Raw genomic sequence first — 26,547 nt, 5'->3', positions numbered from 1 at the left:
TTAACATTTCTTAACTTTAACTGTCAAAAAGAAGAAAAAGCTGTCACGTCAGCATGGTAAAATAAAATAAAATTAACAAACACTCATCACTGTGACTATTCAAATCTACAGTATAAAAAGTTGTCATTATTATTAATAATGGTGATCATAGAAGCCTCACCCCTCTGAGAGTAGAGACCGCATCGATTAGTGGGCCCGTAATGGATCTCCTCATAAACGGCCTCAGTCTTTTTAGAGAGAGCTGTGAGTGTAGACAGACAAACCTGCTGTCAGTTCACAACACATGACTGATCACACACTGAATAAGACACAATATGACAGTCTCTGGATCTCTCCTACCTCTCCTCATCACTCTGTTCTGCTGAATCAGTATAAGCAGTGGCACTAAGAGCAGTAAGAGCACAACTCCCAGTACAATCACAGGCACGGAGAGAGACGCTGGAGGAGTTTGTGGAGGAGTGACTGATGTTGAGCTGGAGCGCACTGTCTGAGAAACTGGAGGAGAAGCTGATGTTGTTGTGGCAGGAGTAGTGGACACTGACAAATCTGGAAGATCTGTTTAAAAAAAGACACAATAACATTAAAAATCAAATCAAAGTAACTTATTAATTTAACATTCCTTAGTGTGTTGCTGTGACCTGCACAGGTGAGTCCAGCGTGCTCTTTGTGGGAGCAGTCAGTGTGGTTCTTCAGGGAGAGAGGACAGTCCCACAGGTGAATCTCATTCCCTCTGCACTCGACTCTGTTCAGCCACACAACACCTTCACCAGCACCAAAGGCTGAATTCCCATCAGCCCTCAGTGCTGCTCCACAACCCAGCTGCCTGCAGACCACCTGAGCATCGCTGATGTCCCACAGATCCTCACAGACTGAGCCCCACACAGCGTTATGATACACCTCCAGCCTCCCAGAGCACCGGCCCGGCCCTCCACTCAGTCGGAGAGGAACATGCTCTAAAATGTACGCATCATACATGTGGAGACTCATCAGTTATCTCTTACCAGACAGATAATTCACAAGTATGTTTGATGAAAAAGAAAATAGGCAAGCATACATTAATGCCCTCATTAAAAGAACATAACCAACTCACTTGAACACTGTCTCTGGTTAGGAGATGCTGAACATGTCAGAAGACTCTGTGGCGACTCAGGACACGGTTTCTCTGAGATTACAACATGTGAAACTCAACAAACCTCCAATTTAGATGGTAACTGAACTCTTATGAAATCTTAAACAACTTTAATAATTGTTAATGTTTTTTTACTGTAAAAAAATCTCTAAAATAAAGAAATGTAATCATGATTAAATCATTCAATTAAGTCTTACCAAAGCAAGTGATATCGGCCACCTCGTTAGCATAACAGTTGTTCTGTCCCCAGGGTAAAGACGGGCACTGCCACAATGTTGTGTCATGTTTTCGACATTTAAGATGATCTAACCAATTAAGAGCAGATCTCAGGCCCACTGAATATCTGGGTTCACTGCCAGATCTTCCACAGTTCAGCTCCTGACAGATCAGACTCGCTGTGTCTCTGTCCATCTGGTTTATACACACATTACCCCAGGATCCATTGTAGAAAACCTCCAGATTCCCTTCACAGCCCTCAGTTAACCGGATCTCTTTAAACTCTAGACAGAAGATGTTCAATTAAATTAATTTCAGTTATTTTTATTTTTGAAAATTAACTTGAAAAACTATTTGATTCCAAATACTACATAGTGTTATTTTCTTGTTGTATATTAAGAGATTCAAAATGACTATTAGTCAATTATTTGCAATGATCCCTAAAATGTGTGAGACTTTACCTGAGCACACGACTCCTACATCCTCCTTGTGTTGACAGTCATGTTTTCCCCAGCCTGGAGAAGAGCAGTTCCACAGGGACGTCTCATTCCCCTCACACTCCACCTCATCCAGCCATATGGGTCCAGAACCAGGACCAAACCAGGCTGGTACCTGCTGGTTACTGAGGGCCACTCCACACTGCAGCTGTCTGCACACCACATGGGCATCTTTAATATCCCAGGAGTCATCACACACTGTCCCCCATGAGCCGCTGTGAAAAACCTCCAGCCTCCCTGCACAGTCTCCCCCAGAACCCACCAGCCTGATGGACCCGTGACCTGATATTCAGAGAGAGAGAAACACATTATTGATCACTAACAACTGAAGAATCTGCCCAGATGTTGCTCTTCTCACCAAGGCAGGAGATTGACAGCTGTTGTGTGGAGCTGCAGTTGAGAGTTTGTGGAGAGCTGCAGTTCCCCAGATGAGCTTCACTCCCAGAGCACAGGAAGCCTGTCACACACTCATGACTGAGTTCAGGACTGGATGAAGAGGAGCCGGAGAAGTTCAGCACAGAGCCACAGCCCAGCTGTCTGCAGACCACAGAGGATTCAGTGAGACTCCAGGAGTCCAGCAGAACTCTCCTCCAGACCTGATGGATGGAAACTTCCACCTCCCCCTCACACTGTCTCTCTCCAGACAACCGCACTAGACCATCATGAACAGCCAGAGAGGAACCTGAGGAGAAATGATTGTTTTACATCAATATATATTTGAAAATATGCTTTACATAAATTTTACATGACAAAATCAGAAATAAATGAAAAGAATCACCAGAGCAGATCACTCCAATATCTCGTCTATGAGAACATTCAGCTCGACTCCATGAAGAGATGGAACATTCTGAGAGTTTTGTTTCATTCCCGTCACAATCAAACACATCAGCCCAGATTTCACCACTTCCCTCTCCAAACCAGTCTGATCCCACAACAGACACAGCAATCCCACAATCCAGCTGTCTACAGAGGACACTGGCAGCTCTCATATCCCAGCATGCATCACACACTGTGCCCCAATCATTGAGGTACTGAAGCTCCACTCTTCCAGAACAAGAGTCTGAGCCGTTCATCAGTCTGAGATCTCTGTAACCTGGACAAAGAACTTTTGTCATTACAATGCCCATTACAAAAATATAAATCATACAACATTACTTAACCACTTAGTATCAATGCGAAAGGGAAAAATGGGAAAAGAAAGTTTGTAATATAAACATTTTAAGATTACAGTATCCTGCATATGATATGACAGAGAATCTATGAAGAATATGCACTGAATATTGATAATTTACCAGAACATATTAGTCCTACATTATTGTCACTGGTGCAGTTGTGTTTGTGTGATGATGATACTGAACAGAAGGAAATCTGAGACTCATCTCCTCTGCACTGAATCTCTTGTGTCCACATCTGAGCGTCTCCTTTGCCAAAAGCAGCTTCTCCCAGCACCTGTACAGGAGCTCCACAGTCCAGCTCTCTACACACAACCTCTGCATCCTGCTGGTCAAAGGCAGTAGCACACACTGACACCCACGACTTTATTTGGAGTATCTCTAATCTCCCAGCGCAAAAATGAGATCCATTAAAGAGTCTGGGGAGGCGACCTGTGAGTATAAATAAATAAACAACATTATAATTATTTAATAATTAATATAAGGACATCGATTCTATTCAGTTTATTTTGCTAACAAAACATTTAAGTTTGGGCAGGCTTGCCTATGCAAATTACTCCAGCATCTTCACCATGACCACAGTTATTTTCACCCCATCTTTTTCTTTTACAGTTCTTCAATGTTGTCTCTGATCCATTACACTTCACTTCATCCATCCATATTTGTCCGGATCCTTGTCCAAAGTGAGCAACACCAACTGCACGTAATGCTTTACCACAGTCCAGCTCTCTACACACCACTTCAGCAGCTTTTGTATCCCAGCCATCATCACACACTGTTCCCCACTGACCTCCATGAAGAACCTCCACTCTACCAGCACAGCGACTGGGGCCACCAACCAGCCGTACACTGCCTGCACACAAGAGTTGTGTATCTATGAAAGTCCATACATTTATAGATAATTTTTTGTTTGTTTGTTTGTTTGTGCAGTTCACTTAAATAGTCATGTTGTGAAAAATCACTTTTGCATTTCACTCAGCATGTATATTATAACACATTAAAACCAAACCAAACCATAAGACCATTTAATGCAATTACAAAAAAGAAAATAATGTGAAAGTGAAAATCAGCATTTTTGCTTTTAGAAGTAATTTTTTTTATTCAAATATATATATATATATATATATATATATATATATATATATATATATATATATATATATATATATATATATATATATATATATATATATATATATATATATATATATATATATATATATATATATATATATACACACACATTTATTTATTTTAATTAAAAAAATTACTTCTAAAAGCAAAAATGCTGATTTTCACTTTCACATTAAAAGTAAGGAAATCTAAGCAATAATCTATATATGAGAAATTAAATTTACAAAGTTATACTCAAAAATACCCAATTTATTGATGGTACACAGGAAGATCCTTATGTTAAATATTAAACTACTTTGATTTAATATGTTTAAAGGAACTGACTGGCCCTTTAACTGAAGGTAAAAAAATACCTGCAGTGGTGAGTGTGACGACTGTGGACATCAGCAGGATTGTGAGACAGCTCTTCATCGTCCTCTGCTCGGCACTTCAGTACAAACTTTATCAGCTCTCTTAGCAATTCTGAAGAAAAAGAGACTCTTGTCTGCTCTGGTGAGAAAGATAAAGGTAGAGAGAGGGGAGGGGGCTTCTGAAAACCACCAATCACACTCAGAGTTAAACTTCAAGAAAACAGTTACAACAACAAATCAGGAAATGCATTTTCAAATGTCTCCGTATAAAGAGAATGCCACTTTTGATGGACAAGACTCATCCTCTACCTTACAGAGACACTTTACTGAGTAGACACACACATGATAAAGTGCTGAGAAAGTCACACAACTGTCATGATTGTGAATGTGGGAAACACTTCAGTGTACATACAGCGCCAAAGTCTGACACCTGCAGAGAAGAGATACAAGGTCTGATAACTAACCGCTAACAACAAACACAAGAGGCACAAGACAGAAAGACATATCAAAGTACTATTACACGATAACAGTATTTCATAGAACTTTATTAAATTTTGCATTTTGTTTACTAAAAAATGTATCCGATTTCACAATTATTATAATAATAACAATGACACACAATATCAATGCACATGGATATTTAGCTATTTTAATTGCTAAACAAAAAACATTCAAATCAATTCAAAACAACAATCAAACTGGATACAAATATAAAACAAGTACATAAATCATAAATCACATGTATGCCGTGTACTGTACCCTCTGCAGGACATAAAGAGTTAAGAGTTACATTCTTATGAGGTAAAGATCCTTGACCACGGCTGCTGTTTGTAAATGTATTTCCCAAAGTATATATACATGACCACCATTAGTGGGTTTACATTCAAAAGGAATATGATCTTTTTTATAAGTTGCTGTATAAAATATTAATAACTAGAGCAGTGGAAGTTAAAATAAAATGTATTATTATTATTAAATGGTGAAGTATCTGAAATCATAACAATTATATAAAAACTGTTTGGTTTTTGTGTGCGTTCTCTCAAATTGCCAAGTCTAAATCATAGAAATGTTTCAGTGCAATGGGATCACAAATACGTGTTTTGTAAAAATCTCTGGAAAGATAAGTTTAAACTAAGCATTTTTTCCTGTCAAACACTGATTCAATTGTAATCAATTTACTAAATTTCAATTTAAAATTTAAAATAAAATTGATTGGTTTACAGCAGTTGAAACTTGTATAGCGTCTAAAACACAAACTCTGCAGACCACTTAAATGCTTTGAAATGATTTGAGGCAGTGGGTGTGGTTTCAGTTATACTGTCCCGCCCTGTTTTCCTGGCTCCTCCCCCACATCATCATAGTCTATTAGAAAACAAGAGAAAATTAATTTATCAACATATGCTTTAAAAAGTATTATAAATGAACGCATTCATTTTGACAGTCAAGTTAAAAGAGCAATGAATATTATAAAGTGATTATAAAAACTAAATGCAAATTCACTGTAAGGTAAAGAGATGTCAGTAACGTACCAAACTCATCATCCATATACTCCCTTACATTATTCACATCATCATACTCCCCCTGAACATCCTCTGATATTATTCACATTAGTTTATATGACACTATAATTTAAACACGAACAAACAAACAAAACGTAATTTGAGAGAGTAATTTGAAACACACACCTGCTTTATCATTGGAGAACTGGCGTACAATGATGACATCATCATAGTTTTCAGGCAAGTCTAAATATATAGACAAAGCATAAATGCATCCATTAAATGTACAAAATATGGGATTTTTTAAACAGTGCATTAGTATAATTAAAGTGGATATAAATCTATATTGTTAAAACTTACATAAATTATAATCATGAGATCTCAGTCCAACAGTGATTATATCATCATAATACTCGGGTGTGACTTGCTGTTCTTCTAAATGAGTTAACAGCAAAGAGGAAATAAACAAAAACTGCTTTTACTATTCAGAGGCCCAATAGTTCATTTAATTTGGTCAAATCAGTTAAAGTCACTGACCTTTTGGCCCTTCAGTGGTGGTGATGTCATTACAGTAGTCATGTGCGGCTACAACTGCAGAGTTTGCTTTAAAAAGCGTGGATGAAAGGGGAAAAAAAGATTCAATAAATCCTTATCTGAATTATTATATATATATGCAGATAGGATTATTATATTTGGGTCCTCTAACCTAAAAGAAGCTCATCAGCATCTTCATACCCAGAGTACTGGTCTTCAGAAAGGACACTTTCTATTATGGAGGAGTAGATCCATCAGACACATTCAATATCATAAATCAACCAAAATCCACACTTCCTTTGAACCACAACACTAACCCTGCATCATTCCAGATAACACACAAATGGATCTGTGTGATTTACTCTGCTCACCTCTCTGAATAAAGTGATTACCCGTTTGATCTCCGCAAATCAGACTCTCTGACATTTACTCACCCCTCTGAGTGAAGTGATAGTGTCTGCGATGAATCTCCTCATAAACGGCCTCAGTCTTCATACTGTGTCTCCTCTTAGAGAGAGCTGTGAGTGTAGACAGACAAACCTGCTGTCAGTTCACAACACATGACTGATCACACACTGAATAAGACACAATATGACAGTCTCTGGATCTCTCCTACCTCTCCTCATCACTCTGTTCTGCTGAATCAGTATAAGCAGTGGCACTAAGAGCAGTAAGAGCACAACTCCCAGTACAATCACAGGCACGGAGAGAGACGCTGGAGGAGTTTGTGGAGGAGTGACTGATGTTGAGCTGGAGCGCACTGTCTGAGAAACTGGAGGAGAAGCTGATGTTGTTGTGGCAGGAGTAGTGGACACTGACAAATCTGAAAAAACAGACACAAACACATTTATATTATTGATATGAATTTACAAATGGTATTAGAAATGACTAATATCAGTCAGTGTGTTGCTGTGACCTGCACAGGTGAGTCCAGCGTGCTCTTTGTGGGAGCAGTCAGTGTGGTTCTTCAGGGAGAGAGGACAGTCCCACAGGTGAATCTCATTCCCTCTGCACTCGACTCTGTTCAGCCACACAACACCTTCACCAGCACCAAAGGCTGAATTCCCATCAGCCCTCAGTGCTGCTCCACAACCCAGCTGCCTGCAGACCACCTGAGCATCGCTGATGTCCCACAGATCATCACAGACTGAGCCCCACACAGCGTTATGATACATCTCCAGCCTCCCAGAGCACCGGCCCGCCCCTCCACTCAGTCTGAAAGGAACATGCTCTAAAATGTACGCATCATACATGTGGAGACTCATCAGTTATCTCTTACCAGACAGATAATTCACAAGTATGTTTGATGAAAAAGAAAATAGGCAAGCATACATTAATGCCCTCATTAAGAGAACATAACCAACTCACTTGAACACTGTCTCTGGTTAGGAGATGCTGAACATGTCAGAAGACTCTGTGGCGAATCAGGACACGGTTTCTCTGAGATTACAACATGTGAAACTCAACAAACCTCCAATTTAGATGGTAACTGAACTCTTATGAAATCTTAAACAACTTTAATAACTGTTAATGTTTTTTTACTGTAAAAAAATCTCTAAAATAAAGAAGTGTAATCATGATTAAATCATTCGATTAAGTCTTACCAAAGCAAGTGATATCGGCCACCTCGTTAGCATAACAGTTGTTCTGTCCCCAGGGTAAAGACGGGCACTGCCACAATGTTGTGTCATGTTTTCGACATTTAAGATGATCTAACCAATTAAGAGCAGATCTCAGGCCCACTGAATATCTGGGTTCACTGCCAGATCTTCCACAGTTCAGCTCCTGACAGATCAGACTCGCTGTGTCTCTGTCCATCTGGTTTATACACACATTACCCCAGGATCCATTGTAGAAAACCTCCAGATTCCCTTCACAGCCCTCAGTTAACCGGATCTCTTTAAACTCTAGACAGAAGATGTTCAATTATATTAATTTCAGTTATTTTTATTTTTGAAAATTAACTTGAAAAACTATTTGATTCCAAATACTACATAGTGTTATTTTCTTGTTGTATATTAAGAGATTCAAAATGACTATTTGTCAATTATTTGCAATGATCCCTAAAATGTGTGAGACTTTACCTGAGCACACGACTCCTACATCCTCCTTGTGTTGACAGTCATGTTTTCCCCAGCCTGGAGAAGAGCAGTTCCACAGGGACGTCTCATTCCCCTCACACTCCACCTCATCCAGCCATATGGGTCCAGAACCAGGACCAAACCAGGCTGGTACCTGCTGGTTACTGAGGGCCACTCCACACTGCAGCTGTCTGCACACCACATGGGCATCTTTAATATCCCAGGAGTCATCACACACTGTCCCCCATGAGCCGCTGTGAAAAACCTCCAGCCTCCCTGCACAGTCTCCCCCAGAACCCACCAGCCTGATGGACCCGTGACCTGATATTCAGAGAGAGAAAAACACATTATTGATCACTAACCACTGAAGAATCTGCCCAGATGTTGCTCTTCTCACCAAGGCAGGAGATTGACAGCTGTTGTGTGGAGCTGCAGTTGAGAGTTTGTGGAGAGCTGCAGTTCCCCAGATGAGCTTCACTCCCAGAGCACTGGAAGCCCGTCACACACTCATGACTGAGTTCAGGACTGGATGAAGAGGAGCCGGAGAAGTTCAGCACAGAGCCACAGCCCAGCTGTCTGCAGACCACAGAGGATTCAGTGAGACTCCAGGAGTCCAGCAGAACTCTCCTCCAGACCTGATGGATGGAAACTTCCACCTCCCCCTCACACTGTCTCTCTCCAGACAACCGCACTAGACCATCATGAACAGCCAGAGAGGAACCTGAGGAGAAATGATTGTTTTACATCAATATATATTTGAAAATATGCTTTACATAAATTTTACATGACAAAATCAGAAATAAATGAAAAGAATCACCAGAGCAGATGACTCCAACATCTCGTCTATGAGAACATTCAGCTCGACTCCATGAAGAGATGGAACATTCTGAGAGTTTTGTTTCATTCCGTCACAATCAAACACATCAGCCCAGATTTCACCACTTCCCTCTCCAAACCAGTCTGATCCCACAACAGACACAGCAATCCCACAATTCAGCTGTCTACAGAGGACACTGGCAGCTCTCATATCCCAGCATGCATCACACACTGTGCCCCAATCATTGAGGAACTGAAGCTCCACTCTTCCAGAACAAGAGTCTGAGCCGTTCATCAGTCTGAGATCAGTGTAACCTGGACAAGGAACTTTTGTCATTACAATGCCCATTACAAAAACATAAATCATACAACATTACTTAACCACTTAGTATCAATGCGAAAGGGAAAAATGGGAAAAGAAAGTTTGTAATATAAAAAATTTAAGATTACAGTATCCTGCATATGATATGACAGAGAATCTATGAAGAATATGCACTGAATATTGATAATTTACCAGAACATATTAGTCCTACATTATTGTCACTGGTGCAGTTGTGTTTGTGTGATGATGATACTGAACAGAAGGAAATCTGAGACTCATTTCCTCTGCACTGAATCTCTTGTGTCCACATCTGAGCGTCTCCTTTGCCAAAAGCAGCTTCTCCCAGCACCTGTACAGGAGCTCCACAGTCCAGCTCTCTACACACAACCTCTGCATCCTGCTGGTCAAAGGCAGTAGCACACACTGACACCCACGACTTTATTTGGAGTATCTCTAATCTCCCAGCGCAAAAATGAGATCCATTAAAGAGTCTGGGGAGGCGACCTGTGAGTATAAATAAATAAACAACATTATAACTATTTAATTATTAATATAAGGACATCGATTCTATTCAGTTTATTTTGCTAACAAAACATTTAAGTTTGGGCAGGCTTGCCTATGCAAATTACTCCAGCATCTTCACCATGACCACAGTTATTTTCACCCCATCTTTTTCTTTTACAGTTCTTCAATGTTGTTTCTGATCCATTACACTTCACTTCATCCATCCATATTTGTCCTGATCCTTGTCCAAAGTGAGCAACACCAACTGCACGTAATGCTTTACCACAGTCCAGCTCTCTACACACCACTTCAGCAGCTCTCGTATCCCAGCCATCATCACACACTGTTCCCCACTGACCTCCATGAAGAACCTCCACTCTACCAGCACAGCGACTGGGGCCACCAACCAGCCGTACACTGCCTGCACACAAGAGTTGTGTATCTATGAAAGTCCATACATTTATAGATTTTATGGGTTTTTTGTGTGTGTGTGTGCAGTTCACTTAAATAGTCCTGTTGTGAAAAATCACTTTTGAATTTCCCTCAATCCCTCAAATCATAACAACAGAATGTATATTATAACACATCAAACCAAACCAAACCAAACCAAAAGACCGTTTAATGCAATTACAAAAAAGAAAATAATTTGAAAGTGAGAATCTGCATTTTTAATATAAGTAAGGAAATCTTACTTATAATATAAGTAAGGATAAGTAAGGAAATCTAAGCTATATATTTATATATAAAGAAAATAATCTATTTAAGAGAAATAAAATTTACAAAGTTATACCCAATTTATTGATAGTACACAGGAAGATCCTTATGTTAAATATTAAACTACTTTGATTTAATATGTTCAAAGGAACTGACTGGCCCTTTAACTGAAGGTAAAAAAATACCTGCAGTGGTGAGTGTGACGACTGTGGACATCAGCAGGATTGTGAGACAGCTCTTCATCATCCTCTGCTCGGCACTTCAGTACAAACTTTTCATCCGCTCTCTTAGCAATTCTGAAGAAAAAGAGACTCTTGTCTGCTCTGGTGAGAAAGATAACGGTAGAGAGAGGGGAGGGGGCTTCTGAAAACCACCAATCACACTCAGAGTTAAACTTCAAGAAAACAGCTACAACAACAAATCAGGCAAGGCATTTTCAAATGTCTCCATATAGATAAAGAGAATGCCACTTTTGATGAACAAGACTCATCCTCTACCTTACAGAGACACTTTACTGAGTAGACACACACATGATAAAGTGCTGAGAAAGTCACACAGCTGTCATGATTGTGAATGTGGGAAACACTTCAGTATACATACAGCGCCAAAGTCTGACACCTGCAGAGAAGAGATACAAGCTCTGATAACTAACTGCTGACAACAAACACAAGAGGCACAAGACAGAAAGACATATCAACGTACTATTAAACAATAACAGTATTTCATAGAACTTGATTAAATTTTGCATTTTGTTTACAAAAAAATAATAATTCATAATAATAACAATGACACACAATATTCATGCACATGGTCATTTTTATTTTAATTTCTAAATAAAAAACATTCAAATCAATTCAAAACAACAATCAAAGTGGATACAAATATAAAACAAGTACATAAATCATAAATCACATGTATGCCGTGTACTGTACCCTCTGCAGGACATAAAGAGTCAAGAGTTACATTCTTATGAGGTAAAGATCCTTGACCACGGCTGCTGTTTGTAAATGTATTTCCCAAAGTATATATACATGACCACCATTAGTGGGTTTACATTCAAAAGGAATATGATCTTTTTTAGAAGTTGCTGTAAAATATTAATAACTAGAGCAGTGGAAGTTAAAATAAAATGTATTATTATTATTATTAAATGGTGAAGTATGTGAAATCATAACAATTATATACAAACTAATTTGGTTTTTGTGTGCGTTCTCTCAAATCGCCAAGTCTAAATCATAGAAATGTTTCAGTGCAATGGGATCACAAAAACGTGTTTTGTAAAAATCTCTGGAAAGATAAGTTTAAACTAAACATTTTTTCCTGTCAAACACTGATTCAATTGTAATCGATTTACTAAATTTCAATTTAACATTTTAAATAAAATTGATTGGTTTACAGCAGTTGAAACTTGTATAGCGTCTAAGACACAAACTCTGCAGACCACTTAAATGCTTTGAAATGATTTGAGGCAGTGGGTGTGGTTTCAGTTATACTGCCCCGCCCTGTTTTCTTGGCTCCTCCCCCACATCATCATAGTCTATTAGAAAACAAGAGAAAATTAATTTATCAACATATGCTTTAAAAAGTATTATAAATGAACGCATTCATTTTGACAGTCAAGTTAAAAGAGCAATGAATATTATAAAGTGATTATAAAAACTAAATGCAAATTCACTGTAAGGTAAAGAGATGTCAGTAACGTACCAAACTCATCACCCATATACTCCCTTACATTATTCACATCATCATACTCCCCCTGAACATCCTCTGATTTTATTAACCTTAGTTTATATGACACTATAATTTAAAGACAAACAAACAAACAAAACGTAATTTGAGAGAGTAATTTGAAACACACACCTGCATTATCATTGGAGAATTGTCGTACAATGATGACATCATCATAGTTTTCAGGCAAGTCTAAATATATAGACAAAGCATAAATGCATCCATTAAATGTACAAAATATGGGATTTTGAAACAGTGCATTAGTATAATTAAAGTGGATATAAATCTATATTGTTAAAACTTACATAAATTATAATCATGAGATCTCAGTCCAACAGTGATTATATCATCATAATACTCGGGTGTGACTTGCTGTTCTTCTAAATGAGTTAACAGCAAAGAGGAAATAAACAAAAACTGCTTTTACTATTCAGAGGCCCAATAGTTCATTTAATTTGGTCAAATCAGTTAAAGTCACTGACCTTTTGGCCCTTCAGTGGTGGTGATGTCATTACAGTAGTCATGTGCGGCTACGACTGCAGAGTTTGCTTTAAAAAGCGTGGAGGAAAGGGGAAAAAAGATTCAATAAATACTTATCTGAATTATTACGTGCTGAATAGTTTATAGAATTTAACCTGCTAACCAAATTTTTTGATTAATTTAACATCCATTAATTTCTGTATGTAGCAGATACGATTATTATATTTGGGTCCTCTAACCTGAAAGAAGCTCATCAGCATCTTCATGCCCAGAGTACTGGTCTTCAGAAAGGACACTTTCTATTATGGAGGAGTAGATCCATCAGACACATTCAATATCGTAAATCAACCAAAATCCACACTTCCTTTGAACCACAACACTAACCCTGCATCATTCCAGATAACACACAAAAGTCCCACAAATGGATCTGTGTGATTTATTCTGCTCACCTCTCCGAATAAAGTGATTACCCGTTTGATCTCCGCAAATCAGACTCTCTGACATTTACTCACCCCTCTGAGTGAAGTGATTGTGTCTGCGATGAAGCTCCTCATAAACGGCCTCAGTCTTCATACTGTGTCTCCTCTTAGAGAGAGCTGTGAGTGTAGACAGACAAACCTGCTGTCAGTTCACAACACATGACTGATCACACACTGAATAAGACACAATATGACAGTCTCTGGATCTCTCCTACCTCTCCTCATCACTCTGTTCCGCTGAATCAGTATAAGCAGTGGCACTAAGAGCAGTAAGAGCACAACTCCCAGTACAATCACAGGCACGGAGAGAGACGCTGGAGGAGTTTGTGGAGGAGTGACTGATGTTGAGCTGGAGCGCACTGTCTGAGAAACTGGAGGAGAAGCTGATGTTGTTGTGGCAGGAGTAGTGGACACTGACAAATCTGAAAAAACAGACACAAACACATTTATATTATTAACATGAATACACAAATGTGTAAAAATGACTAATATCAGTCAGTGTTTTGCTCTGACTTGCACAGGTGAGTCCAGCGTGCTCTTTGTGGGAGCAGTCAGTGTGGTTCTTCAGGGAGCGAGGACAGTCCCACAGGTGAATCTCATTCCCTCTGCACTCGACTCTGTTCAGCCACACAACACCTTCACCAGCACCAAAGGCTGAATTCCCATCAGCCCTCAGTGCTGCTCCACAACCCAGCTGCCTGCAGACCACCTGAGCATCGCTGATGTCCCACAGATCATCACAGACTGAGCCCCACACAGCGTTATGATACACCTCCAGCCTCCCAGAGCACCGGCCCGCCCCTCCACTCAGTCTGAGAGGAACATGCTCTAAATCACACACATCACAGATATAGACATTGGCCAATAATATACAGTTCTGTAAGCAGTTACACCTACAGAGGGGAATGTGTGGTGCAGTGTTAAAGGGGACTTAAACTGCATTTTTTATTTTATTCTCATTGTTCTATGACATCCACTTATAATGCAGCTGCACTCAAAAGTTGGAAGTAAATGCCCACTGCTATGACTGGGTAGCAGTTCTGCATATTAAAATCATTTTCAACGCCCCCGACATTACACGTGAGGAATTGTTTTCAAAACTTCCACTGTTAAAAAATTACATATACATGACTTTTATATATGTCATTTTTTTGCCCCAAACACGAAATTACATACATACATTATATATGGATCTTATGATCTTTATGTTCTTTATCATTTCTTTATCAATACATTTCTCTATATTTCTTTATCAAATAAACTTACCTGAATAAAATCTCTGGTGAGGAGATGAGGACTCGTGGCTCTCTTCCACTAATGACAAGTTAATTATATTATATTGTATTGTATTATATACATATTATGCATATACTCAAACCATTCATTGTTAATTCAAATAATTAATTGATAAAAGATCACTCTCGTATTGATTGGTGAAGGAATATGCACAAGCTGTACCTGAGCAGGTGATTTTGGCCACTTCATCTTTATTGCAGTCATTCTGTCCCCATGGTAAAGATGGACACTGCCACAGATTCAAATCATGTGGTCGACATTTTACTTTATCCAGCCAGTAAGGAGCTGATTCCAGTCTTGGTGTAGAAGAGGAAAAAGCACTAGATATCCCACAGTTCAGCTCCTGACAGATCAGACTCACTGTGTCTGGTTCCATCTGGTTCCAGCACACATTACCCCAGGATCCATTGTAGAAAACCTCCAGATTCCCTTCACAGCCCTCAGTTAACCTGATCTCGTTAAACTCTAGATGGAAACATGAGACCAACCTCATCTTTCAATCCAACCCCATTCATTTGAATGACTAACATATAGCATAACATATTCATAAAACAATTTCCCTAAAATATTTCATATTCAGTTACTTAATAACAATTTTTTCAACTGTTTACCTGAGCACACGACTCCTACATCCTCCTTGTGTCGACAGTCATGTTTTCCCCAGCCTGGAGAAGAGCAGTTCCACAGGGACGTCTCATTCCCCTCACACTCCACCTCATCCAGCCATATGGGTCCAGAACCAGGACCAAACCAGGCTGGTACCTGCTGGATACTGAGGGCCACTCCACACTGCAGCTGTCTGCACACCACATGGGCATCTTTAATATCCCAGGAGTCATCACACACTGTCCCCCATGAGCCGCTGTGAAAAACCTCCAGCCTCCCTGCACAGTCTCCCCCAGAACCCACCAGCCTGATGGACCCGTGACCTGATATTCAGAGAGAGAAAAACACATTATTGATCACTAACAACTGAAGAATCTGCCCAGATGTTGCTCTTCTCACCAAGGCAGGAGATTGACAGCTGTTGTGTGGAGCTGCAGTTGAGAGTTTGTGGAGAGCTGCAGTTCCCCAGATGAGCTTCACTCCCAGAGCACTGGAAGCCCGTCACACACTCATGACTGAGTTCAGGACTGGATGAAGAGGAGCCGGAGAAGTTCAGCACAGAGCCACAGCCCAGCTGTCTGCAGACCACAGAGGATTCAGTGAGACTCCAGGAGTCCAGCAGAACTCTCCTCCAGACCTGATGGATGGAAACTTCCACCTCCCCCTCACACTGTCTCTCTCCAGACAACCGCACCAGACCGTCATGAAGAGCCAGAGAGGAATCTGTGTGAAAGACGTCTGATTTAATTATTGTATTTCAAGGTAATTTATAAAAAGTCATTTATAACATTTATTTCAATAAATCCCCTCACTAGAGCAGATGACTCCAACATCTCGTCTATGAGAACATTCAGCTCGACTCCATGAAGAGATGGAACATTCTGAGAGTTTAGTTTCGTTCCCGTGACAATCAAACACATCAGCCCAGATTTCACCACTTCCCTCTCCAAACCAGTCTGATCCCACAACAGACACAGCAATCCCACAATCCAGCTGTCTACAGAGGACACTGGCAGCTCTCATATCCCAGCATGCATCACACACTGTGCCCCAATCATTGAGGAACTGAAGCTCCACTCGACCAGAACAAGAGTCTGAGCCGTTCATCAGTCTGAGATCAGTGTAACCTGGATAAAGAACTTGTCATCATAAAGCCCATTACAAAAACATCTATCATACAACATATCTTGTTTGAGAAGATTTTCTCTTTATGTGTGAAATATTATGTAAAGATGGGTAAATATTATTCAGTAACAATCCAAAAACAACTAATCTATATACTAATCTAATAAAGTATATCTAAAACATGACCTTGACATGAACATTCTTTACCAGAGCATATCAGGCCCACGTTATTGTCACTGGTGCAGTTGTGTTTGTGTGATGATGATACTGAACAGAATGAAATTTGAGACTCATTTCCTCTGCACTGAATCTCTTGTGTCCACATCTGAGCATCTCCTTTGCCAAAAGCAGCTTCTCCCAGCACCTGTACAGGAGCTCCACAGTCCAGCTCTCTACACACAACCTCTGCATCCTGCTGGTCAAAGGCAGCAGCACACACTGACACCCACGACTGATCATCAAGTATCTCTAACCTCCCAGAGCACAGGTGAGATCCATTAACGAGTCTGGAAGGTTTATGGCCTGTTTATAAGACCCACAGTGCACAGTAGACAAAAACAAATGATTGATAATTAATTGTTAATAATAACAATGCAGATATGTTGTTAATATGCAAATAATTAAAACATAATCATTCTTTGTGTTAGTACAAATTCTTGGGTAGCAGGTGAAAACAACTAGGGAATAAAGCTTTAAAGTAAAACATTATTTACCTGAACAGATGACCCCGGCATCCAAACTGTGAGTACAGACATGTATGCTCCATCCTGATGACCCACAGTTCTTCACTGTAGACTCTGATCCACCACATAAAATAGTATTTGCCCAGATTGGTCCTGATCCTGGTCCATAATAAGCATCACCCAGAGCATCTACAGGTTCTCCACAGTCCAGTTCTCTACACACCACTGCAGCATCAGACATATCCCAGAAATCATGACACACTGTTCCCCACTGACCTCTATGAAGAACCTCCACTCTACCAGCACAGCGACTGGGGCCACCAACCAACCTAACTTTTTTTTCACCTTTATGTGACAAAGGAAATAAAAGGAGACTATGAATAAGAGTAAGATACTTAAAAGTTAATACTCACATTTTATTTTAACTCTTACCAGCACAGAGCAGCCCCTGGTCATTATCATGAGAACAGTTGTGTTGGGGTGATGGTGATGTTGGACAGAGGTGAATCTGAGACTCATTTCCTCTGCATTGAATCTCTCGTGTCCACATCTGAGCGTCTCCTTTGCCAAAAGCAGCTTCTCCCAGCACCTGTACAGGAGCTCCACAGCCCAGCTCTCTACACACAACCTCTGCATCCTGCTGGTCAAAGGCAGCCGCACACACTGAATTCCAGGTGTTTCTATGAAAAACCTCCACTCTTCCAGAACAGCGAGAATCTCCAACAAGCCTGACACCTTAAAAAATTATAAAAACAGTTTAAAAATACTTATAAAAACGTTATCTATTTGTGTATTTATTGTCATTAATTTTCTACCACAAAGAATCATGGTAAAATAATTAAATTATTTATATATCTTATATTCACTCTTTTAAACATACTGAAATCATGTAAAAATCATACTAACATTATCAGTACACCTTAGGAAACATTATAAAACAATAAAAATGCAGTTCATGTCCTCTGTAATAACATTAAAAAATGGTGGCATTTGGAGCCGCTAACCTGAGCAAATGACTCCTGCATCTTTAGAGTGATCACATTCATAAAATCCCCACTGTATTGATGCACAGTACTTCACTGTTGATTCTGATCCAGCACATAACATAAGACGTGCCCAGATTGGTCCTGATCCTTGTCCAAAATGAGCACCACCTAGAGCATCTACAGGTTCTCCACAGTCCAGCTCTCTACACACCACTGCAGCTTCAGTCATATCCCAGTCCTCATGACACACTGTTCCCCACTGACCTCTGTGAAGAACCTCCACTCTACCAGCACAGCGACTGGTCCCATTTACCAGTCTCACATTCTTTTTTTCTGTAATAGAGAGAAAGAGATTGAAAATGAGATATTGGTATCTTGACTTATGGTATCTAGCTATATATAATAACAGCAAGAGCCAAGAAAAAGATATAGACAAAGTGAAAGCATCACACAAAGAGGGATTTTTTTTAAATGTATTATTCAATATCAACTATTGTGAAGTTAATATGTATTATACATTTATGGGAATGAAAAAAATACTGCTCAAACCTGCACACATCAGTTTAATATTGCTGTCATGAGAACAGTTGTGTTGGGGTGATAGTGATGTTGGACAGAGGTGAATCTGAGACTCATTTCCTCTGCACTGAATCTCTTGTGTCCACATCTGAGCGTCTCCTTTGCCAAAAGCAGCTTCTCCCAGCACCTGTACAGGAGCTCCACAGTCCAGCTCTCTACACACAACCTCTGCATCCTGCTGGTCAAAGGCAGCAGCACACACTGACACCCACGACTGATCATCAAGTATCTCTAACCTTCCAGAGCAGCGGGAACCTCCAACCAGCCTGACTTCTGAAAGAACATAAGAAAATCCTTTGAATTAGGGGATGCAACTTATATCAGTTATTTTATTTTCCTTAATCTTTTAAAACAAAAGATAGATAAAACATTGTGAATATCTTAATTAATTAAGTTCATTTTGTTAATTTTTCCCTTTAAAAAATAAAAAATAAAATAAAAAACCTTTAATGAAACTAAGCTACAAAAACAGCTCATACCAAAATGATACGATCATTCATATTTTTGGATGGTTTGCTGACATCAGGGGCCTGTTTTTTCCAGTTAATTAATGCATTACATACATAGTTCAAAAGTTTGGAATTACTTTGAAAAGGTTACATTTTTGCGAGAAAAAAAAATTCTTACCAAATTAATTAAAAAAAATACAATAAAGACATTTGGTTAGTACTTTATTTTACAGTCCTGTTTCACATTTACATATGTACTGTGAATTCTTTTTTAATCAACTAACATTTATTTTTCTTGCAGGCTTAACATTTGTATGCTTTTGAGAACAAAATACTTTAGCCAAAGTATATACTTTAAAACACTTTAGCCAAAGTTAGTGTGTTGAAATAGTGGAAGCATATGGACATGGCTAGATGGCTAACTAAATATAATAACCCTATAAATGGAGTAATGAGATGAAGTAATGAAGTAAGTTGGTGAATTGCACATATGTAGTATTGTATTAGAGTAACCAATTGTATTAGAGAAAAAATATGTAATGAGTCATGTTATCTTTGCCATGTACCTGTTCTGTATAAACTGTTGTATTATTTTCTGGTGGGATTCTCTGGGATTGAAACAAGATCAATTCAAAAGGCATTGCCTGGAGTCTGTCTGGTTACTGCTGCACAGCAGGTCAGTGGAACACTACAGATCTTATTCCCAAGTGATATTGTTCTTAGAGGGTCAGACGTCGCACAACTATTAGGCTAACTATTAGAAGTCGGGCTATTAGGCCTCTGGAGTTACTGATGCGGTCAGGTAGATATGACCCGGTTTCAGAGACAGGGCTTAGAATAATCGAGCTCAGCACTCAGTGCAATATTGGGCATTTTAAGTATATAAATGCATTTTAATATGCATTTTAGTCTGGGACTAGATTAAGCCTTGTCTGTGAAACCCGGTGTAAAATTCTTAGGCATCTTATGCGGACAGAATATAATTCTTAGGCATGTGGGTTTTCTAATATGTTTAGAGTAGCATTACTTCGGCGTCAGGGGTTGCTGACATGGTCAGAGTGGGAATCACCAGAGGATAATATTAAAATTAATATTATCCTCTGGTGATTCCCAGAGGATATTATAAACTAGCTGTGTCGGGCACAGCTAGTTTATTTTAAGTCAAGTGCATCGGGGAATTTCTTTCACAGTACTTACTGTAGTAATTACAATAACTAGGTACTAGCCCTGAACCTAATCCTAAACTTAATCATAACCCATGTAGTTAGCCTATATTACTCAGTACTTGCTAGAAAAATACACTGTAAGTAAAGTGATAGTGCCTGCACTGAAAAATTAAGAGTGCAACCAGCATTATAATTTATTTATGACATGTTATAAATTACTTTAAAAAAAGATATTATGTTTAAAGAACATTCCATCAGTGACAATGATAAGTTTAGTATTTCCATTTCCTGTTTGTTCTCAGGTCTATTTTAAGTCCAAGGGGTAAAATAGGCCCGAGTTTAAAAAATGACTGTTTTTGACAGCCGTTTTTCTATAATAATACAAAATGTTTAGCTTACCTGAACAAATGACTTGAGCGCTCTTATTGAAACACTCGTCATGAATACTCGATTGCATGGATCCACATTTCTTAAGTGTAGACTCCGATCCATTACACATTGGATTTTTTATTAAGATTGGTCCTGATCCCAGACCAAACTGTGCATCCCCAAAAGCATCTACAGGTTCTCCACAGTCCAGCTCTCTACACACCACTGCAGCATCAGCCAAATCCCAGCCAACACCACACACTGTTCCCCACCGACCTCTATGAAGAACCTCCACTCTACCAGCACAGCGACTGGTACCATTTACCAGTCTCACATTCCTTTTGTCTGAGAGAGAGAGAGAGAGAGAGAGAGAGAGAGAGAGAGAGATTTATATATTGACCCATTTACTACACTGCACCATGCACCATAACACCAAACCATTTCAAAAGGTCTCTTATTGATAAAAAAAACAAAAAACAAACATATTTTGTCTAGTTGAATAATCAATTATTTTAGATTTTGCCAATATGAAATTAAACATCTGAAATGTATGGTTTGGTACATCTGAAACCAAAAATAAATGAATGCAATGAGAAAACCTCAAAAGATTTAAATCTATTTATTATATAGAGCTTGTAAAGATCCAATTCTGGGCTGCTGTTCCACTCCTAGCCTGCAGGGGGTGCCCTCCTTAAGCTTCCCTGTCATGCTCCCTCCAGGTCTCCAGATGGCACTTTAACTACAGGCTCAGTGCTCTCGACTCCTGCAGATGGCGCTAGTGTATTTAATTGTACTCGGAACACTCCTTGTTAGCCCTGATTCCCTTCACCCCATTGCCGTTCCTGAAATGGAGCCAACTGCTACCAAGTCTCTTGCTCATTGTCCTGAGTTATCCCGAGTCCCCCAGGAGTATGCAGACCTCAAGGAAGTCTTCAGTAAGACCCAAGCTGCCACACTACCACCCCATAGAGCTCATGACTGCACTATTGAATTAGTTCCTGGTACTTGCCCACCACGTGGAAGGCTCTATTCCCTCTCTGGCCCTGAGAGATTAGCCATGGACAAATATCTCAAAGAAGCCTTGGACAGTGGATTCATCCGTCCATCCACCTCACCTGCAGGGGCCGGCTTTTTCTTTGTTGAAAAGAAGGACGGGGGTCTCCGACCTTGCATAGACTATCGGGGTTTAAACCGTATAACCATCAAGAACCGGTACCCTCTCCCTCTTATGTCCACAGCTTTTGAAATCCTGCAAGGGGCTACCATCTTTACCAAACTTGACCTTCGTAATGCGTACCAACTAGTTAGAATCCGTGAGGGGGATGAGTGGAAGACGGCTTTCAACACCCCGACAGGCCACTACGAATACCAGGTAATGCCGTTTGGCCTTGTCAATGCACCAGCTGTCTTCCAAGCCTTTATTAACGATGTTCTCCGAGAAATGCTGAATATATTTGTGTTTGTCTATCTGGATGATATTTTAATTTTCTCTCGAAACTACGAAGAGCATGTTCAGCAGGTCAAACAGGTCCTGGCCCAGCTACTGAAACATAAGCTTTACGTAAAGTTAGAGAAGAGTGAATTTCATGTTCCAGAAGTTTCCTTCCTCGGCTTCACCGTATCAAAGGGCAGCCTTCAAATGGATCCAGGCAAGATAGAAGCAGTTTTGGATTGGCCTCGACCAACTTCAGTGAAGCAGGTACAGCGCTTTTTGGGCTTTTCCAATTTTTATAAAAGATTCATTAGCAACTTCAGTTCTGTTGTGGAGCCTCTTTCTGCATTGACCAGGAGTTCAATTAGGCCATTTGTGTGGACCAGCAGAGCAGATCACGCCTTCAACAAACTAAAACAGCTCTTTACATCTGCCCCAATCTTAACCCTCCCTGATCCAGAACTCCCTTTTGTGTTGGAGGTGGATGCCTCTGATGTGGGAGTAGGCGCTGTCTCATCACAGAGAAGTAAGTGCGATAACAAGCTTCACCCATGTGCCTTCTTCTCTCGTCAGCTTACCTCAACACAGAGAAATTATGATATTGGGAACCGGGAGCTGCTGGCTGTTAAGATGGCTTTAGAGGAGTGGAGGCACTGGCTGGAGGGGGCCAAACAGCCATTTCTCATCTGGACGGACCACAAAAATCTCACTTACATCCAGCAGGCAAAGAGATTGAATGCCCGACAAGCCCGATGGTCCCTTTTTTTCAATCGGTTTAATTTTACTCTCTCCTATCGTCCAGGTTCTAAGAATCTCAAGCCAGACGCACTCTCAAGGCAGTTCGAACCACCAGAAGTGGAGTGTTGTCCAGAACCCATTCTCCCCACTTCCAGAGTGGTAGCTCCCATTCAATGGGATATTGAAACAGCAGTAAAGAGGGCCCAACGGCAGCAGCCAGGTCCAGGTAATGGCCCTCCAGGGTGTCTCTTTGTTCCTAACCTTCTACGTTCTAAGGTTCTACAGTGGGCTCACTCTTCTCTCCCTTCTGGACACCCTGGGATCACTAAGACATGCAAGCACATCCAGAGAAGATTCTGGTGGCCTAGATTGCAGAGAGATGTCCGGGCTTTTGTCGCCACTTGTGCTGTCTGTGCTCAGAACAAGGAGCCTAGGACCCACCCTCATGGCCTGCTGCACCCGCTGCCCATACCAAGACGCCCTTGGTCCCACATTTCCTTGGACTTCATTACAGGCTTACCACAGTCTCAAGGAAACACGGTAATCCTTGTAGTGGTAGACAGATTCTCTAAGACTTGTCACCTCCTACCTTTGTCCAAGCTTCCCACAGCTAGCCAAACGGCGTAACTATTGATGAAGCATGTGTTCAGGATTCACGGTTTCCCCCAGGATATGGTTTCTGATCGGGGCCCGCAGTTTACAAGATCTCAAGATAAGTTTTGAGCCTTATTGTAACCTTTTCGACCCTTGTGTCTATTTGTTTCTCTGTTTTTGGAAGCTCTGCTTTCCTAGTTACTTTGTACGTTGTGGTTTGGTTTCTCAAGTAAAGACTATTTTTATTTTTTGGAAGACTCAAGTCTCTTGACTCTTTACTCTTCTGCTCTTGGGTTCCATTGTCTGAGAGATAGCTCAGTGGAGAACACGCCACACTTAGAACACCAGAGACCCAGGTTCAAGTCCAGCCAAGGACGGCATCATTACAGAGCTGAATTTAAGGAATCATGTTTCGTGCTTTCAACTTTGAGAAGGCTCTGATATATCCGCAAGCAAAAACAATCTGCTTCTACTGTCACCAATATTTACATTTTTTAAGGATACTACTTAAATCTCTGCCTTTTCTGAGGATCGATGACCCACACCCACCCGTTAAATTGCAACGAACCATCCAAATGTCATTGTATTCACACTCACCACACTCTGGCCATTCACTCTCGGCATGCACTCAAATTGGGAGAGAGACAACAATTAAAACATCAATTTAATAAATAATGCATTTTGAACTCCTACCAGCACAAAGCATGGCAATGTTGTGTTCCTGAGAACAGTTGTGTTGGGGTGATGGTGATTTTGGACAGAGGTGAATCTGAGACTCATTTCCTCTGCACTGAATCTCTTGTGTCCACATCTGAGCGTCTCCTTTGCCAAAAGCAGCTTCTCCCAGCACCTGTACAGGAGCTCCACAGTCCAGCTCTCTACACACAACCTCTGCATCCTGCTGGTCAAAGGCAGCAGCACACACTGACACCCACGACTGATCATCAAGTATCTCTAACCTCCCAGAGCAGCGGGAACCTCCAACAAGACGTACTTCTGAATAAGACAGTCAACAAAAAACATGGCATATACAGCATATCTACAGTATATATTCATTTATGAAGATCGTGATTTGTCAACTCGATTTTATCTTAGTTATTGAATAACCGATTAATGAAAAGTAAATGTTTATAAAATGTTTATTTATAAAAATTATAAACTTAAGTTTTAGAATCTGATATGAACACACAAATGTCTTAAACAAATATTATTTAAATATGTAAAATACTTTACCTGAGCAGATGACTCCAGCATCTTTAGTATGATCACAGTTGCGTTTATCCCATCCCAATGCCCCACAGTTCTTCAGTGTAGACTCTGATCCAGTACACATGACATAACTCATCCATACGGGTCCTGATCCTGGTCCAAAATGAGCTTCATAAAGAGCATCTACAGCCTCTCCACAGTCCAGCTCTCTACACACCACTGCAGCGTCTTTAAGGTCCCAGAAATCATCACACACTGTTCCCCACTGACCTCTATGAAGAACCTCCACTCTACCAGCACAAGGACTGGGGCCACCAACCAGCCTCACATTCACATGGCCTAAATATTGAGCAGAAGCAAAAGGAAGATGAAGAAACTAAAGCGAGTGCAGGGTTGGATTGCTTTAGCTGTTAAAATGGTTTTGTATAAAGGAATTGCATAATAGGTGCCATGCATTATATATTTTTTTCCAGTCAACATGTAGGACTGAGATGTCTGTTTGGTTATACACTGATGAGCTAAAACATTATGACCAGTCATAGGTAAAGTAAATATCGTTGATCGTTGAATTCTTGTAATCAATGTGCTGGATGCAGGAGAAATAGGCAAGAATAACGATCTAAGCAAATTTGACGAGGATCAAAATGTTATGGCAACGCGACTGGGTCAGAACATCTTGTGGGTTGCTTCAGGTAAGCCGTGGTAAGAATTTACCAACAGCGGTCATAGGAAGCCGGACAAACCACAATCCGCGCACCCAAGCCTCATTGATGCACGAGGTCAACGAAGGCTATCTTGTCTAGTCCGAGCCAACAGAAGGTCTTTTGTGGCACAAGTCACACGAACAAGAATTCTAATGATGGTTAAGGGAGAAATGTGTCACAAAACACAGTGCATTGCACTCTGCTGCGTATGAGGCTGCGTAGCTGCAGACCAATCAAAGTGCCTATCACCCAACGTCAAAAAACTCAGGAACTGGACCTTAGAGCAGTGTAAGAAGGTCATCTGGTCCGATGAGTCCCCTTTTCTTTTACATTAAGTGGATGGTCATGTATATGTGCGCTGTTTACCTGGGGAAGTGATGGCACCAGGATGCACTATGAGTCAATGACAAGACGAGTTTGATCCTCTGGGCAATGTTATATTGGGAAACCCTGGTACCATTCATTTTTGTGGACGGAAATTTGACACATGCTGCCTACTTAAACACCACTGAAGAATATTAGGCATAATGTTTTGGCTCACGGTTATACTGCAGTTAAATGGTTTGCAGCAGACCAGAGAAAATGTGTACACAATGACTAATTTTTTTTACCATGAGCAAACAGATAAAAATAATAATGCATGCCTCTAATGGTTTCTGTTAAAAAAAAAAAAATCCTTATTATGCATTATTATAATTATCATATTGTTGTTCGAGACACACATGACAGTCAAACTTAATTATAAGTAATTAAAGAACAAAATAATCTGAGAACATTTCAGGAAATAACTTAATCTCTATAATTCATTGTGTACTTACCAGCTGTGATGAGTATTATAACTGAAGACAGTAAAATGAGTGTCAGGCATCTCTCCATCTCCTTCTGCTTGATTAACTCAACATCCAGTTCAAGCTTCTCCGCACTGATGATACAGAAGTACAGGCATCCTCTGAGCC

The 26,547-nt window shown here is 40.1% G+C and overlaps 1 long non-coding RNA gene and 1 pseudogene across 1 annotated transcript; both read right to left on the bottom strand.

The window, feature by feature from the left end:
* On the bottom strand, positions 1-26,529 carry LOC137049124 (deleted in malignant brain tumors 1 protein-like; annotated as a pseudogene).
* LOC137049575 (uncharacterized) lies at positions 5,139-6,610 on the bottom strand. Its single transcript, XR_010899645.1, has 4 exons — positions 6,535-6,610; positions 6,358-6,432; positions 6,184-6,243; positions 5,139-5,860 (listed from the first exon to the last, which is right to left on the bottom strand). It is a non-coding gene; the product is annotated as an uncharacterized lncRNA (long non-coding RNA).
* Positions 26,530-26,547: the final 18 nt, after the last annotated feature.

Source organism: Pseudorasbora parva, chromosome 20, assembly GCF_024679245.1.
Source record: "Pseudorasbora parva isolate DD20220531a chromosome 20, ASM2467924v1, whole genome shotgun sequence".
In the NCBI taxonomy this organism is placed as follows: Eukaryota; Metazoa; Chordata; class Actinopteri; order Cypriniformes; family Gobionidae; genus Pseudorasbora; species Pseudorasbora parva.
This window is presented reverse-complemented; position numbering and strand designations above follow the sequence as displayed.